Genomic DNA, 18,145 nt, shown 5'->3' on the forward strand with positions numbered 1-18,145 from the left:
GCAGTGTGAGGAGAACGACAACTTCCTGCTCTGTGATGTCTGATTTTTTTTCTCCCCCTAATTACATGGAGTTGGAAGAATGAGCTGGTAAGATATGAATGTTGCCATCCAATTATAAGAGTTGTGGTCATGGGTGCCATGCAAGTATGAAGCTTCAAGAGACTATAATGTGTTTTGGGGGCAGACCAGGAATAATTCAGGCCTGCATATGGCTTTTTCTGATAGAAAGGTAAGTTAAAGGAATGTCTGCAAAGCTAGTGCCCAAAGCTGGAATCGTGCTCCCTATTCCAGTTAAACCAATATGTAAACAAACCAGTTCACTTGATGTTCCCATTAATTTGGACTGCTTACCTTTCCAGTTTTTCTAGCTTGTGATTTGAGCAAAATGAGCCAGTAGGAAAAATGACGGTCTGAAACTGGCTTGGCTTGTCTCTGGCTCTCCCCAGAAAGCCAGTTCCTTTTCTACCACCAAAATAGGGCCTGGCTCCATAGCTATTGTTTAGGACACCTGAGACAGCAAGATCATCTGCCACTGCCTAGAAAAGGGGACAGCAAGGGAAAACTTTCAATCCTTTGCCAGCTCCTTCTGCATCTCTCTACCTCTCTCATCTCTCTCTAAGGCCTTTCTCCACTCTACAAATGGTGTAGCAGCTGTGGCTTGAATATCCCTGGGGCTTTCCCCTCACTCTGGGCTCTTTAACTGTGTCCAGCCCTGGCCCCTCTACAGGCACAGGCAGCAGAAGCTGTGTGTGGGGCCAGCGTCACGTCTGCGCCGAGCACGCTGCTCTGACAGCCCTGCTCTGCCTGTGCCTCCTTCCAGCATGGACACACTGCACAAAGCGGGCTGACCTCTGGGAAGACAAGTTGTGCCATTTTTCTGACTTGAGACCTTCAGGCCTGCGATGACCTTGACCCTCTTGTCCCTGAAGAAGGGAATACTCGAAGAAGCCTTTTCTTTTTAATGGGCAACCAAAACTTGGGTTACTGAGGGATCTCTGGGACCAGTTGAAGTAGGTTTTCTCAGTGGGTGTGTGTGTGAGGGGGAGTGGCAAGGAGAAGGAGACTGGATACTCAGCACAACATTTGATTTGATTGTGTAACTCCACTGCAGTATGCTCATGAGGTGTATTTCTGACTTCACCAAGAATCACTGAAGGTGCAAAGCCCCTCTGTGTCCTCTGTGTTCCAGGAAGTCCAGATAAGCTTCTGGCTAAGCAGTCAACAAGTCCACAGAGTCCCTTTGGTGTTTCGATGCCTGTGGAAAGAGTAGTTGGCAGTAGAAGTAATTTTCTGGCTTTTGTTGCTGACTGTGACCAAAAAAAAGTCAGCTTTCTTAACCTGTGATGATGCCAAGGCTGTGTGCAGGCTGGAGAATGCAGCCAGTGGTCTTTCCCTGGTGCCTTGGGTCTTTCGAAAGAGATTTTATTGGTACTAAAGTACACCTTAACCTTCCATGGGATCTGGTTGAATTCAGAGGTCTGTAGCTGAGATTGAGGCCTTCCTTCCACTCAGACTCACTTCACCATCAATTTTTATATGGCTCTGCATAGTGCAATAGTAGAGATTTTGATGTTCTGTGTTCTCACACATCACTCCATGCTTTGCTATGCTGCCTGTGTATTAGTGGATCCAGTTGGAATGCTTGCCTACCAAAAGTGTTTCCTTTTTTCTCTTGATATTGCTAGAAGCCATTCTCAAGTGCATTTTGCCAGACAAAATAAAATGAAACCTGTGAATCCCAAACCCCAAGATTTACTGTAGGCTCCAGGGGAAGAAATGAAGCAGATTGCAAACTCTCAGAAAATTCCTCCTCTCTGTGAGGAATATGACCCAGGAAAGGGCTGTTCTTGCTTCTTTAGAGAGAACAAGAGATCAGCTGAGACCATTTTCTCTAGCCTTATGTAGCAGTGTAAAAATAATTCATGGGAATTTTATTTTTGACTAGTTAGCAAGTTGAGGAGTAGCAATGGAAGTGATTAGAGCTGTGATTAACTGTGTTGCTTTTGATCTTGTGGCTGAATCAAAAATGTGGATCGGCTTGACCTGAAACATGAAAATTTCTTCTGCTAACATGAAAAATTAAGACTTGGGGTAATCCTAAACCCAAGTATTTTGGATTGCCTGAAGTTCTTTAGGTTAAAAAGTGATTGAAAACAGTTTTCTAGTTTCAGGGAAGCAAGACTCTTAATGGCTGTTCATTGAATTCAAATTGATTTCAGTCCTCATGAATCCGTGTTTCGCTGAATATAAAATGGGAGAGGGAAACAGAGCTGCAGACCCGCAGAGTCTCTCCTGTATCATGAGAATGCAATCACAACTGTTCAGCTCCCTTATTTATACCAGTGCTGTGCACACCTCTGAAATAGTTCTCCAGACTAAAAAATGTCCCAGCATTGATAACAGACAAAACTGAAAGTCAGTCACAGTGAGAAGCAGAGCTTTTTGTTATTCCAGAGAGCAGCGTGCATGCAGAAGGCAAGTGACAATTATTCCCTAATGAAAAAGCAGCAAAATTGCCGAAGAGCACAGCTAAACAAAGGTCAGACTGCAGTCTGAATGGAGACAGAGGCTAAACCTATTTGCAATACATGCAGAGTGCAGTATAAAATGTAGGTGGCCGGCCCAAGGAGTATTACCATGCATAGATAATACATGTATGTGAAGATAATGCATCATACATACATGTAGATAATGCAGTCATACATTTTGAAAGCCTGTCATCGGAACAAATTGCAAAGCACAGAATGCACACAGGAGCTCAAAAAGATGTAGCTGCAGAACATAATACCAAGATCACCACAGAAACAGAGCATTTTTTCAAGAAGACAAGAGGCATGTCAAGGAATAGAGGATTAAGGAAGCTGTGTGAGATGCTGATACAGGTCCTGGCATCCGAACAGTGTGTATGATCCATGCTGCATCCCCCTTTTCCCTGAGACATGAAGCAAAAGGTGAAAGTGTTAAACGTAAGGGTTGACAATTCAATGTAGTTATCAAGCAAGTTATTAGCACATGGTTCTGGTGTACAGAAATAAATGCTATTTTGAACAGCTCTCTTTATACAGGAGGTCTAGATGAGGCCACCTTGAGAGTGTGGTTACATGGGGAAGGTACAGAGATGAGGAGGCTTCCAAAAGAGGAAATCGTGTCTAGACTTCAAAATGCCAGTTCTCAGTTTTGTTTTAGGTGGTAATATCCTGTCTGGTATCTTTGAGGAGAAATAATTGAGAGGAAACAGTCAGTAACATGTAAGGAGGTGCTATGTATCATTTCAGAGTAAAAGTTCCCAAACTTTTATATTGAAAATTGTCACCAACCCTCAAAGTTTGTCACACTAGAAAGGCAGCATGTATTTTATTGTCTGATAGAGTATCAGTTTAATAGCACTGGCCAGCAGTGATGGAAAGTGTTCTTATGAAGGCTGTCTGCAAGGTCTTGACTAACTTGCATGCTGTAGTCAGTGTGCCTTCTTCATATATTTTTATGTTAAAGGTTAAGTATATTGGTTTCTTTCATGTTTTAGCTGTCTTGGGGGTTGGAATGGATATGCCAATTCTCAGCTTGGTGTTTTTATAGGTAACTTGATAAATGTAGGTAAAATATAGAACATTGGACCTACAGAGTGAAGTTCACTGTTTCTGGTAGTTCAAATTAAGTTTCCCCAGTTTTGCATATTTTCTGTGTGTACTGTGCCTCTGATGTTGAGAGGGGGGATCTCAAACTCAGTACTTCCCTAAACGAAGAGGAAAACAATTATTTATGTTGTTTGTGGTTAACCTACAGAGCAGTATTAATGGTCTGTAAAACCTCTTCAGATAATTGACTCAATAGAAACTTCTGAAAAACTATTTAAACTTGAAAGAAAAGTTCCATGGGAAGACAGGACAAGACGGAGTTAAAATCATCAGGAGGGTGAGTTTGTGTGTAGATGAAGATCCTCTTGTAATGCATTCGTTGGAAATAAGAAGGCAGAGGAGTGTTTATTTAGGTGCTAAGGGGAAGAAGCCATTAAGTAGAACCAAAAATCTTCAGTACAGTTAATTCTTTCACTCAGATGACAGTGGCAGTCCACGCTTGGTTGCAAATACTGGAAACTTCACCTGAGGTGCCAGTAATTGCTTTTTGTATTCCTCAAATTCAAATAAGCTGGAGTGTTTTCCCAGGCAAAAATGACAGCGTAATACTTAAAACTCGAAATGGAACCTTACAGCCATTGAGATAATTATATCTGTAGCATATAAAAGTTGTGCTTGAAAACAGGATTTGATGCCATTGTGTAATGTGTCCCTTTACAGAGAATAATCTACATGAACAAAAGTTACAAAAAAGTCACACATGGTTGGATTTCATTTTTTTTTTTTTTTCCCCCTCTGGACTATTAATGACTTAGAATATCTTGATACAGAAAATGCAATTAAGTAATTGTACTTATACCTGATCCAGGGCTTTCCTGGTCTTAGAAGAGGAAGACAATGCAGTTACTCTGAAAAGTTATATAGTCGTTGTAAAACTTAGCTATTTCTTCTATTCTATCAATTATTCAGATATTCACCTCAATCCTTTTATGGATGGACAGGCTTTAGGGTTTTTTTTTTTTAATTATTTGACTGTGTAAACTTCTTTGTGGGGGTTTTAGGGTTATCCTAAGTTTTTCATTATGTTTTCATACATGCTATGATATTTCTTACAAGAAAACTGGCAGTGCTTCCTGCTCTCTCCTTTTCTATTTCTCAAAGAAGATGAAGTGCTGTATTTTTTTTTTCTGTTGTTGTTTTTATTTCTGGTATCTCAGTGGAAAATAAAAGCCAGTTGCTTTTCCCCACACACACATTTGTGTGTGCCCACAAACAGACACGCGTGCACACTCTTCACATGCACGCAAGCACACACAAGGAACTCTTGCTTGTGCGCAGCCAAAAGAGGCTGGACACGGCTGTCTTCAGCTCAGTGGAAATTGGCACCATCCCATCTCCAATAAACAACAGCCTGACGTCAGCTCACGCAGCGGTGATAGCAGCAGAACTTGAGAGATTTTTCAACTGGCCAAGCTGTTGAAAGGCTATCGCTGGGTTTGATAATCTCTGGCTGCACTTGAGAGGAACTGGTGCAAAGGTGGGGGGAGGAATGGTTGGTTAATGACAGAAATAATAGAGCAATTCCTGATAACTTCATACGGGGTGGAGAGGTGATTTTTTAAGTCTTACACCAAAGGGTATTTTGATTCCCAGCTCATCAGCTGCAGTAATTCTCTCCAGGTTCTGAAATCCTGGCTGCTCTGTAGAATCCACGTTCGTGCCCTGTTGGAAGTTGGAGAACAATTAAAGTGCTGTAGAACAGTCAATCAAGCAGATGATGAAATTTGACTTTTCTAATGTGTTGAATTAAGCACTTTCATTATGATTTCAATTCCTGATGTTTGCTTCAGTTGTAGATGTAGTTCAAAGAACCTGAGCCTGGCAATGCTAAGGTTTTTACTGGTTTCTGTACATTCCATTTCAATTAGTAGGATATAAGTCATTGAGGCACCACATTGCGGCCACAACACCCAGAAAAGGTTTATTGAAAGATACTTGGTTATTCGTCATTATCAAATTAAGCTAGAATAAAGGGACCGTTTTGTGGTACTGGTTTCAGATAAGGCCTTCAGAAAAGTAGCTGTTTTCCTGAAATGCTACAAACTCCTTGACTGCAAAGTTAGTGAAGACTGTTGCATTTCTGAAACAGAGCCACTATGACTTAAATTTAATTACAGCTGGTTCTCCTCATAACCCAAGAGTTGAAAGAGACTTTTCTATTGTTCAGTACTACCACTGAAAACACATCTCCATTATGAACTTAGCGTCCTCCTATGCCAAAATCAACAATTAAAATGAATGGTTTGCTCTGGTAACAGGAAAAACAAACATGAAAATCATTGTGTTGTGTGACAGAAAATCAGAATGTTAAAGTAAAAAGTTGATAAACCTACCAGAATAACTATTTGATGGGTATTCTTGAATCAAAGACACTTCCAAGCAAGTATTTCAAGGCTATAAATAATAGCGCATCAACTTCTGCTTTGTTTCTTGTATGGCTGCAAAGACAGCAAAAAATTCATTTTCCATTTAGGTCCTGTCACCAGGGATTTAAGAGTTTTGTGAAATCCTGGAAAGGAATGTGAATATCTGCCAATATTAACATTTTCTAATGTACACATTTTTACATCTGCTTTTAGGGTACATTCAGACTAGGTTAATCATAAAATCTGTCTTGGTAGGGAGGGACAAGAATGCAAGAGGGAAAGAAAAATTTGAGTCTTCCTAGGACTGTGTCTGTTCTAGTAGTAGTTTTTGAGCCTTTTGACCAAATCTGATGGGGATGCACAAGTCTCAAAAGTTCACAACTTCTGTGAGAGTGGGCAAGAAAGTGAGGACCTGTCTGAGCCAATACTTTTCAATGAATTCATAGTCATCAAAATCAGGTATGGGATAGATCTGTACATCTCATAATGATACAACTGGGATTGCTGATCTTGCAGAGGGGGAGGAAAGGGTAAGCAGTAGGTCTTTAAAAACCAGGGAAGTCCTGGCTTTCTCTGAGTCTGACTGTCCTTGGAGACCCCTGTGGCTGCTTGACATCCTGCTCCCCAGAGGGGCTGGCATGTGGCAGGGTCTGACTGCACTTGATTTATGAGAAAAGCCCAGGACAATTTTAAAAGAGACCAAAAGCCAAGCTGTCAGAAAGCTTGTGCTTGAGAGCTTGCAGTAGCAGAAGAGTTGACAGCTCAGGTGAGGAATTTATTCAAGACAAGTTGGCTGGAGCGAAACTCTGAGACTTCTTAAACTTCAGGGCCCACATGCAACTCTAGTATCGCAGCTTTGGCCCTGTGCAAACGTGAACTTGCCAGCGTGTAGGAGAAGGGCAGACTTCTCCAGCTGTCCTTCCCAGGCAGGTGTGACACAGGCTGGGCAGCATGACCTGTGTTCAGAGTTTGGAACAGGTTGCCTTAGGTCTGTTTATGACCTCTTTCCTTCTCTGTGTCTGGTGGTAGACTCTGAGACAATGCCTTCCCTGCAGCCTGCCTACTTTTCTGGGCTTGTGCCTGCAGAGGGGAAACTGGGACTTGCAGCCCTGTGAAATTATTCCAGTGGCTGTAGCTGAGCAGGGGTCTCGTCCTAGGTCACCTCAGCAGTACTGAGTAGTTGTCACAACCCCCAGCAGAACTTCCCCTTCCAAAAACCACACCAGCAGCTCACAAGGGTAGTTAATCTCTCAGCTGCAGCCTCCCTGAAGATGTTTGGCCATGACTGGGAGGAGTAGGAAAGGTCCTTTATGTTGGTTTTCTTTTTTTTCCCCCTTGCCTTCCTTTGCTCTCTCATCTTGTTTAACCAGCCTGCTACTGCTCTAAACAGGGAGCCGAGGTGGTGGGAAAGGTCTGTACATTTCTCTCTGCCTCCAAGTGGGTAACATTTGCATTAGCTGCCAGTGGTAAGAGTTAGCCAGAACTGCTCACACTAGCCTTGACCGAACCCACAAGTCAGAGATGTGCTGTAGCGTGTTTCCTCTTGCTGGAAACCTGCAGAATGGCCTTTGGGATACCCAGCCCTGCTTGTCTCTGCATGTAACAAAGGCTACTGGATGGCTGTTGAGGTTATGGTTCACTTTGTATCGAGAGAAGTTACATGTAGCTTTAGTGTGGCCAGGTATCCAATAATACGGATTTTAATCAGTTGAAAAGATCTTGAATTTGCTTTTGGTTTTATGGAGAAAGCTGTAAAAAGGCTTCCAAATAGTCTGGTTTGCTATCAAGGTGTAATTTTGGATTGGCTTTGTGATACATCTTGAAAGGAATTACCCTTCCCCAAAGATTCAGAAACATCTTGTGGCCAGCCCCTTCAAAGGAATGTTGCAAGGCTTCTAAAGAAATGATGCTGAGGGCATCCTTTTGTGCTTAGATGATTTTGGATCCTTGCAGGTTGATATTTTCACGATTTTTTTGTGTAACATTAGGGGCTAAAAAACCAGAAGAAGTTCTTATTTAATTGCTTCTCAGTACTTGGAAATGTTGCATGCTCCTGCCCTTGCTCCTTCTGTGTTCCTGAAATACTACAAACTTTTCTGAATAATAAGGAACTATCATAAGGATGGCCTCTCCCTGTGCTTGATCACAATGTGAGATGCAATGCACAAATCGCTCTGGGCAAGACGGAGGGAGGGTTCTTACCAGCCTGTGCCTCTGGAGCCTTGCAAGAGCTGCTCCCAGACCTGTTCCGTGTCTGCTACAGCACATGCATCAGTGAGTCTAACGAGGCAGAGGGCAGTCCCCAGTAGATTTTGGGGATTTGGAGTTTTCTTGTTTAAGACACTCCTACGAAGTGAAGGAGCAGAATAACTTTGCAACTCGTGTTGACTTTATCTAAACTCAAAAAACCCAAGAACATTTTCCAGGCATGGTTTCCAACCATGGCCAGATCCTCGCACCTTACTGGTATAAAATGTGGATTTCCAGCTGAAGTGACCAGCAAGAGCAAAAATGAGGGAGGCACAGTGATCCTGTTTCATAGCTTAGAGATAGCCACCACAGCTTGCTCCTTCCTTTTTTTTTTCTCTTTAATTATTTCTGCCTAGTGGGCAGGGAGTCCTATGGAGCATGTGATGCCTTCGCATCCTCCCTTGCTCACGTCTCATTGAACGCGAGACCAGTCCCACCCAGAGGGATCCCAAAGTCCCCCACAGTCTGTTCCTTGGACTGGAAAGGTTCTCATTCTTGTTTGGTCGTTTTAGGCGTGGTGTCAAGCACAGGAAATTTACTGATTTCTTCTTGTTGGCAATGCCGTGAAAGCCCAACATGGAGGAGAAATCAAGAAAACCAGAGCAGAGGGCGAGGTAGACTGATGAACAGGAGAAATTGGACTTTTATGGATCTACACTGAGCAGAACAGGGATTTGTGTGCTATTTACAGTCAGGTAAAATGCACAGCCCTCTGTTCAGCTCAATAGTCCTGCTGCTCCCTGTTGAGGCCCCCAGTTTTACCTCTACAAATGCCTTGTGGATTTTTTTTCACCTGGAATAAAATAGTATGATTTTGGAAAAAAAAAAAAAAAGTCAACAAAACAAACACACCCCAACACAAAGAAAGTTGTTGCAACTGCAATGTTTGTTTCTACCACTAAAAACTCAGTTTTCTCATTACTAGAATAATGTGTTGATTTGAAATGGCTGAGTGGCTTGAATTATAATTCTGATTTTATTTTCCCTTTTGGTAGCAGTAACAGTCAAGCAATGGCATGCCGACAAAGACAGCTTTGAATGAGCAGCAATCCTGAGAGGTGCCGTCCTGCTCCCTCCCCCCAGCCCCATCTCCCAACTCCTGACAAAGAAAACAAGTCGCTGCCTCTTCAAGACTTTTCTTGTCCTTTCTGTTCGTGACAGGCGTAAGTGTTAGTAACATCTGCTGGCCCGAGCTCGCTTCCTCCTGCTGTGCCGGGCTCTGGCAGGGCCGTGCAGAGGAGCCAGGACCCTGTGCCAAGCACGGAGCGTGGCTTCGCCGAGCCAGGCCTGCATTCAGCGGAGCTGTGCCTGCAATAGCCGGGCACGGGCTCCGTGTGCCTGGCAGGGTCTGCTCAGCTCCTCCTGCCTTCTCAGGCCCCAGCTCTCACAAGTGGCAGCGTTGTTGGCTTTTTCTCCTTGTGGATAATGAATGTTATTTTAAGCAAAATAGCCAAGGGGGATAAACAGATCAACATGTGAATCTGAAAACATTTTCTATGAGCTTTGACTTAGAAAGTTACTATAAATTAAACATTACAGAGAATGCTTTTCTTTCACAATTTATTCTTTAACTTGTTTCTGCCTTTCAACAATGTTTCGTGATTCACTAGGTGATGGGGTTTTTTCCCTTTGCTCTGTCAGGTTTCCTTGATGGTGGCAGTATTTTCCAGAGCAACCTGAAGGGAAAGTATATATGTATATAATTTCACAGGGACATAGAATCTGTAAAGACAGATGCAGACCCTGCTTTATTTTGTAATTGTTTGCTTCGGAGTTGGCTAGCTTTTCCTTTGGATAAAATGGACAAAAAGTATTTTGGTTTGTTTTGCTTTTTTAAAGTAAGGCATAGGGTTTCTCTTCCTAAGACTGATTGGTTGAATACTGTTAATTTTTTCATCAAATTAAAAAAAAATAAATAAAGGAATATGTGGAAATTTGGTCTATTTCATGTCACATGTGAGGTCAATGGGAAAAAATTATGTGCATCTAAGAGTAACATTTATCTCAGACTTGTCAGCTCCTAACAAGTAGTGATCTTGCTACTCGCTCTTAGGTTGGCAGTAATGTGATGTTGTGCTTCAGGTCTGGTTTTTGGGGGATGGACGGGGAGTTCCTGAGGCTATTTTATGTGCCATTTCCTGATGCGAGAATTTTTAGAGACTCTTGTAATGATTTATCTGGAGATTTTCTTCTAACAACATCAAAAGGCAGCCTGCAGTTACACTAGCCTATGCTTCACTCAAATCAGCCTTATAGAATAATCCAGTTGTTTCTTCCCTCTAAGTACACAGTGAGTGTGTGTGGCAATGATCCTGGAGCCTGCAGGCAGCTGCAGCAGAAAAGAACTTCCGTGGTTTGCTTTTGCTTTCTCTTCCTGTCCTCTCCATTTTCATGTATGTTTTTGAGAAGGCTGAGTTTCTGATGGACTACCTAGTGCAAGACCAGGGGAAGGTGAAACTGTATTTTGGGGCGTGTTTTGTTAGTTCTTTTGGTTTTCATACAGTGTTCTATTAAAGGCACTGTTCTTTAATATTAAAAACAACCCAGTGGATGGATAAATTTAAAATGTCAATCGATAAAAATTAAAATCTGAACTTTATCTGTAGGAAATACTAATGAGAGAGAAGCTGAATATGTCTCCCCCTCAGCTCTGCACCCCACAAAATGCCAGGCATCATCACTCTTTGATGTAACTTTGTAGTACTTCTAAGTAGTGGAAAGTGAAAAGATTAGAAATCAGGTTGATGATACAGTTTCTTTTCAAATGCTTTCTCTAAATGTTTAATACTGTGTCCCTGAGGAAGTCCCATCATTAAAGCTGCGTGACTATGAAATCACCTTGACTCTGTGGGGGAGATATTTGAGAGTTCTGGGGATCTTCATCATCTGACTCTTAGAGTTCCCCTTTGTTGCAAGGATTACAAAGGTTTTTTGTGAAACATGTCCCTCTCAGAGTTTGTATCATCTCCAGTCAAGTCAAATTGACAGGGATGACAGGAATTACCCCATGTACACTAGGTATATAAACCAAACCATGTTATCAACTGAGACTAAGGGTTGCTGTAAACTTTTCGCAAAGGATTTTAGAGCTTGTTCACAGATAAATGCTGAAGAAGAGTTTCTGTGCTTTCCAGGCACCTTTCCCCCCGTGTGACATTAATAAAAAAAACTAACTATATGTAACTATATAAAAATAACTAAAAATGACTAACAAAAATAACTCAACAGTGTTGAGTTATTATATATCTTCTAATAGACCTAATGACAGAGACCCTAACACACTTTCCATGATAGATACTTGTAGAGGGGAACTGTTCCTCTCTCCTCTACCACAGCCTCGTGTGGGGTGGGACATGGCAGTGGCAGCTGTGTGTCAGCATGACAGCACACAAGGCATTGGGATGAAAAGTGGGAGAATTTCACCGTGTCCTGTAAAAACGGTGAAGAACTTAACCCAAAACAGAAGCTGATAAAGACGTGAGGGTTTAACAGTTGGCTGGCTGGGAAGTTTCATTTCTCTTCAGGGTGCGGACTCTTGGTTTGTTGGTTGTTGGCCGGTTTTTTTTCTCCTGAGTTACAAAAACTTGCTCGTTCTTTGGTTCAACTTTCCTTACTCCAGGTTTGGTTATGGGGTAGATAATGAGCCAAGGCATGGGGTGTGCAGGGTGATGTACAGGGTGCTCTGCTTTATCCTCTCCTGTATGGATAATGTGGTATCAGCTTTGAAAGCGGAGCTGTGTGTGTTGCATAAGGGCATCGTATGTCTCCTTCAGTATCTACGCAGAGCTGTGAGGCTGTGAGATACTGTGCTGCAGATCTGTACAGCAGCTTCCCTGGGGGTAGGCAGTCCGTGAGAGAGCAGAGCAGTGCTGCTACATCACTACCAGTTCTAGTATCTGCAGCGCTTGGATCTTTCCCCGGGGGCCTCTCCTTTGCGTATTAACCCAACCTGACCCTGCTTGCCTTGCAGGAACTGCCTAGATCACAGCTAAAGGGGGTATGGCTGTAGGCATGGAAGTGTAAGGTCTGACACTGATGGTATCAATGAGCAGGAAGCCTTATACTGCTCTATGTGTTCTTAGTGAATGCTGAAGCCAAAATATTCATGCATTTCTTTTTCATCTGTAACCAGTATAGCATGTTTAATAGTTTTTTGAAAACTGTGTGATAAAAAGGGAAAGGCCAAAACCCCTTAACTAAACCATTAACATAGCATTCTTCTTATTCTATGTGGACATAAATATGGGCAGAATACCCGTATGAGTTTCTGACTGGGTCATTCAGCCTTAAATTGAAGTGACCTTGTTCTGGGGGGATCCGAGGAGCTCAAGCCTTGAATTTTTTCTTGTCATGGCTGCTGACGATTTTTATACTGTTAGCAAGACTTCTGGTGGGTGATATACCAAAAAGCTTGCAGTGGCAAAAATTACTGATCAATTCACTGAAGGAAAGCTCTGTGTGTGTAGGTTCCAAGGAGATGGGGATGTCTTTGGATTTTGGTTATTCAGCTTGAGCTTTAGTGTGTAGCTTGTCTGGTCCTTTGAGCTCCACTCTCTGACAGTGAATTCACATTCCAGCTTTTTTTCAGTTGATCTGATTTTGCCTAACAGGTCTAACATTTTTTCCTTGCTTATGATCAGACAGTGCTGATGGGTTTAGGAGGGCTGATTTTGGGATATAACTCCGGGTACAAAGTGTGGTCCTTTGTGTTTAGGCATACATGAGCACAGAAATATTTTTAGCAATATGTGTTCCTTCTAGAAGTGCATGCTCTTCTCAAAGCTTTGGGTTGTGGTTACTTGTATATACCAAAACCACCTTCTCTTCTGTTTTCCTCTTTCTGTTCCAGAAACTGGTAAAAGATCTGTTTGATTTCAGATTTTCTTTTTAATAAATTTTTTAATGGACAGATTTCAGCAGAGATTTGACATGAGCCTGAGATAGAAGTTAGGCATAAATGTCACAAAATTCAGTATCTGTGCATGATTTCAAATCTCAACCACAAAAACTGAGATTTGCTTTCAGATTTGAAGACAAACTGCAAAGCAAGACAAAAAGAAAATTTGGTACTTCTAATGCTACTGAAGTTTGTGCAGTTTTTGAAGCCACCAGCTACTAAAACATGCTGATTACTCCATGAAGGTGATAATGTTTTTTGGACATCAGCTGAACAGCTGGTATGAAACTTGGGCCCTGGAAAGTCAGCTGCTAGTGACTGTAGTGGAGTCAGTGTCACCTGCTGACCCTTTTTTTAAAAGAGTTTAGGCATGGTTTGTAAAGGGGGTAGATGATGTTTTCCTTCCCTTAACAGAAGATATGGGGGTGTGACTACAGGAGCTGCCACTGCCCAGAGGCAGAGACTTGGGGTAATTAAGCAGGAGCACAGACACCTAAAGAGAGAGAGAATTTCCAATAACTAGGCATACAAAATTAAACCAGACTGGTGATTCTAGTTTCAGGCAGTGACTGTACTGGTTTTGCATGGCAGAGACAGTGTACACAGGGAGTGTTAGGTTATAGTGCCCACAGTAGCTTTCCAAATACCACTCAGCCACAATTGATTGATTTTATGCCTCTAATTTTGACTTCTTTTGATCAGTGGGAAAAACAGATTCCTCTAAGCCAAGGGGACCATACCCCACCATCTTGCAGCTGTAAATAAAGCTTGGTTCTCTCCAAACTTCATTGTGAGCTGTTGTAGCATGTGTGACTCATAGCCTAATTAAACAGTCTGAAAAAGAATACAATCTCAGCATTAGTTGTGTTTTTACTAAGCATATTCCAAGTATTTTCTGTCTCTTGGAGAGTCAGATATGTGGTTTTAAATCATCTGCCTGCCTGACATTAGATTGCCAAACCATCAGTGATACCTCTCATGAATGTGCAGGACTGGGTTGTCCTGTGACCATGCTGGACAGCTGATTGGGAAGGGGAAATTTCTATCAAAAAAGTACTGACACTTACGTGTTGATTGGGCCTTCATGTCTTAGATGTGCATATCTGTGTAACTGTATGAGAAAAAACAGCTATGGAAAGTAATCTTACCATTCTCTGTGTGGGTATAATGGAGGAAGGAAGCTTTTTCACTATTATTTTATTTTTTAAATTTATTTTGCTTAGTAGAATAATGTAAGGAGGTTCAGCCCTGTGTTTTTAGTGAATAACTACTTGGTAGTGAAAGGAAGTAATGAAAAACATTCAGTTTTGGGGGATACTGTGCATGTGAAGTAGAACATTTTTGCATACTGAGTAGGATGCTCCAAGGCATGTGTAATCTTTGAGGCTTTTTTTGTTTCTTTTACATATGGGCCTTGGTGAAAAGTCAGACCTGCTATAGGTGAAATTTCCATTTGTGATCCTCTTGCTTCTAACCTTGTTGAGCTCTTAGATCTACTAACTTGTCCCTTTGAGTCTCTGTGTGCAGTGCAGAGCTGCTTATGCATCTCACACTCCTGTTTGCTCACCAAAAGCCATCTGATGCGCACAGAAGTATCTTTCCGGGCCAAGGTGCTCTTAAATAAAAGACCTGATTTTGATTGTTTGGTACTTAATGTTTTATGACCACAAACTGTTGTGAGAATATCGATAACTTCAGAGACTTCCATTCCTTTGAATTAGCCTGTTTTTGGATATGTTTGCTTTAATTCTTGTCTATGTTATATGAACTTCCATCTCATCTCTGCTGCTCCAAATTTGTCATTATTATGCTATGCTAATACCTTTTTTTGGCTTCTGAAGCTGCCATGTGTTACTTTTGGATTTACTGGTTTCTTCAGAGGGAAAAACTTTTTGGTTAATACTTAACCTACTCAATAGCATAGGTGCTTTTCAGAATAATTTTTTATAAATCCCCCCGAAACAGGTGTCTTCCAGTGAACTGGAATACAGGAGAGGAGAGCAGGGGGTGTGCGGGACGGGAAGACAAATCAGGAGACCTGAGTTGAGTGTCCAGCCTTTAAACGCTGCCTTTCTCTCTTGCATTTGCTATTCCTTTTGCTGTTTAATTCCTTATAAAAGGATTATATTTCCTTTTCCCATCCTCTGACATATCTGTTTAGCCTGTAAGATGCCTGGCACAGAGGTGCGTGTCCAGACATGGATGTGTGTGCAGAGCCGGACCCCCGTGAATCTCCAGGTTCAAGAGGAGGACAGCAGCGACAGCGTTGCCATCCTGAAGCTGCAGTGATTACATTCCCATCCTGGGAGCTCCTGTACTTGAGGCTGCTTGTCTCTAGGTAACTCCTCGGTGTAGGAACAAGAAAGTCGCATTCCTCTGCAAGTTGCTGCAGCGCATCCTAGGAGCATCCTGCCATATCCAGCCCTCTCCTTCCCCAGGGCTCCCTGATCCCTTCAGCCTCTGTTACACACACGCCGTCTGAGGAGGAGTAGTGCTGGTGACCTGAGAGCCCCATACTCCATGAACCAGACCCACTAGGGTGGCTCCTCTGTCTCTTCCTTCTCTGGTGAGGTTTAGGGGATTTGCTGGCCTGTCTGCAGGTGTTAAAGGCGTGGCTACTTCACCTCTGTCTTGCCAGATATCCCTCTGAAAGCAGTGTAGCCCTGCAGCTGCCTCTGGCTCGGGCTGGTTTTGCCCGAAGTGCTGCTGTGAAGTCTCCTGGCCTTTGCCATCTCTGGGAGAACTACCTCTGTAATAGTTATCTGCTGTAGCTGCCTTACAGCTACAGGATGCTTTTATTCTTCCCTTCCTCCTGCACCCTTCTTACCTTTGTTGGGTAACTAGATGTAGGTGTTCTCTGGAGTGGGTGCTTTCCTCCCGTTCCCTCGCTATCAAGCGCTCATCACATGATAGCAGACCTCACCCAGACCAGGCGGCTGCCGATCACAGCGTGTCGTCAGCTGGCACCGCTCCCGATTCTCCGGAGCTGGCAACTGTCCTCTTTTCTTTGAGCTCCGATAACGGGAACAGATTAGCGGTGGGAGCAGCCGGAGCACTGCTTTATGGGGCTTTACTCCTGTATACCTCCGGTTTTCCACAAATCTTGCCAAGTGAGTTTCCTGATTGTGGGCTATGTCGTTTGCTATGCTCCCCTTCCCTGCCCCCACCCATTTCCTGACATCACTTTAAATCCGGCTGTAGCGCTGGTCCAGTTCTGCTGGAGCACTCCACCCTGGACTTCCGAATGCAGTAAATCTTTCTGGTCGGGAGAGTCATACACTGTGTGGAGCTTTGTCAAGCTTGGGAAAGAAATCCTCAAAAAATGAGGGAGAGTATTGAACGCTTTTTTTTTCTTCTCCCCACCCTCCTCCCCATACTGTGTAACTTTCACTTGGTGAGTCTTCTCTACCCTAAATAGAAATAAATAAACAAACAAAAACTTTAAATTTGTCTCTACTGCAATCTCCTGCAGCAATTTTGAAATTATCTGGCATAAAGGAATAAATAAAATACATTCTCGTTGCTTTCAGTGGTCTCTTTGCAGTGCCTTTCTAGACTATGACCATCATCATCTTTCCGAACACCATGGGTACTGTTTAGTTTGCCAGTGGTTGCACTGTCTGGCCTCAGGGGCAGGAGTTGGTCATTCTGGGGCTAAAACTGTCCAAAGCAAAGGTTTGCAGTGCTGTGATTATGAGTAATCTCTTGGCAATCTTGCTGCCATATACCCTACTAAAAAAGGCTTTTTATTCATAAGGAAAGTGTTGGAGACCCCACTGGCATTATGACCAGATACTTTTCTGCTGGAGGTCCCTAGGATCCAGCATTTCCTTACCTTCCTGGCATTTGGGCTTGTCCCATGTGCTACTGATTCAAATCTGAAACAGCAAACGCAGACTAGGTTTTGTTCTTTTTTGTCTTCTGCATCAGCACTGGGAGTAAAAGGACATGTCAAATTTTGACCATTGTATTTCCCAGGGTAAAGACAAAAGTCTTTCCACCTGCATAAATGGGGGAGGGATCAGATGGACTTGAGTCAGGTGTGTTTATAACAGCATGGTCCTCTTCTAAAGAAAACTAATTTCTTTAAACAGTGGGCAATTGATGGAATTTATGCCCCAGTATGTTTTGCTACAGGATTAATAAGCAGTGTCCCATAGTACAGCTGCAATTTGCTGCCCTGAAACATTGCTTGGGATCAAAGTGCCCTTCTGCCATATTGCCCATGAGCTATATATGGTGACCAGAACCTGGGTGTGAAATGCCTTCGGGTCCTTTCTTCCAGGTCAGTTGTCTGAGGCAAACACAGCCACCCCTTTTGCCTATGTCTGCCTCCTAGCCTGTAGCCACAGTTGAATTTTTGCTCACTTTGTATCAGTCTAAAGATATTTGCCATCATAGTGTAGTGTCAAAGCCCTGGAGAGAAGCAATGTCTGGTGGAAAAGAGGTGTTGTGTGGATTGAAATAGCTTTGATGAATACTGTAGAAGGAGTGATGCTTGCTGGTGAAAGTTTTTTAGGGGAGCATGCCTGTTTCTTGCAGGAGACATCACAGTTCTGCTGAATGCTCCACCACCATGATCAGGCAAATGCTCCTTTTCACTTTTGTCTTGCTGAGGCTTTTGCACTTTTTCTGTTTTTAATTAGCTGCAGTCATCTCCCTTACACTGGGTTAAATAGCAGCATGGCACTTGATCTGAATTGTTTTTATTATGTCCTGTGGCAGAGCACAGTGGTCCATCATAAGCCCAGCATATTTGCATGATATCCCTAACAACTTTGTCTTCCACACTTTATTGTGACTCTCAGGTTACTCCCAGGGAAATTCCAGGGCCTGGGTGTTGTGGGGTGCAATGTCACAAATGCTCTAGGATCGGTTTGCATCCCCAGTGGTCAATTCTTGGGCGTCGTCCCCAGAACTAACACGCAGTGGGGATTTTTCTGCTGTGGGTGCTGATTACACTTGCAAATGATACTGACGTGGGAGGAGCTCTGAGT

At 42.8% G+C, this 18,145-nt stretch overlaps 1 protein-coding gene and 1 long non-coding RNA gene across 4 annotated transcripts in view; one reads left to right on the top strand and one right to left on the bottom strand.

Annotated features, from left to right (window-relative positions):
- The window catches only part of SERTAD2 (SERTA domain containing 2), a 79,321-nt gene that overhangs the window by 13,578 nt on the left and 47,598 nt on the right, over window positions 1–18,145 (top strand). The gene's annotated exons all lie outside the window — the stretch shown is intronic.
- On the bottom strand, window positions 4,802–16,216 carry LOC109146174. The gene is made up of 3 exons (XR_002048044.2): window positions 15,976–16,216; window positions 5,969–6,073; window positions 4,802–5,297 (listed from the first exon to the last, which is right to left on the bottom strand). It is a non-coding gene; the product is annotated as an uncharacterized LOC109146174 (long non-coding RNA).

Source organism: Corvus cornix, chromosome 3 (assembly GCF_000738735.6).
Source record: "Corvus cornix cornix isolate S_Up_H32 chromosome 3, ASM73873v5, whole genome shotgun sequence".
Lineage (NCBI taxonomy): Eukaryota > Metazoa > Chordata > Aves > Passeriformes > Corvidae > Corvus > Corvus cornix.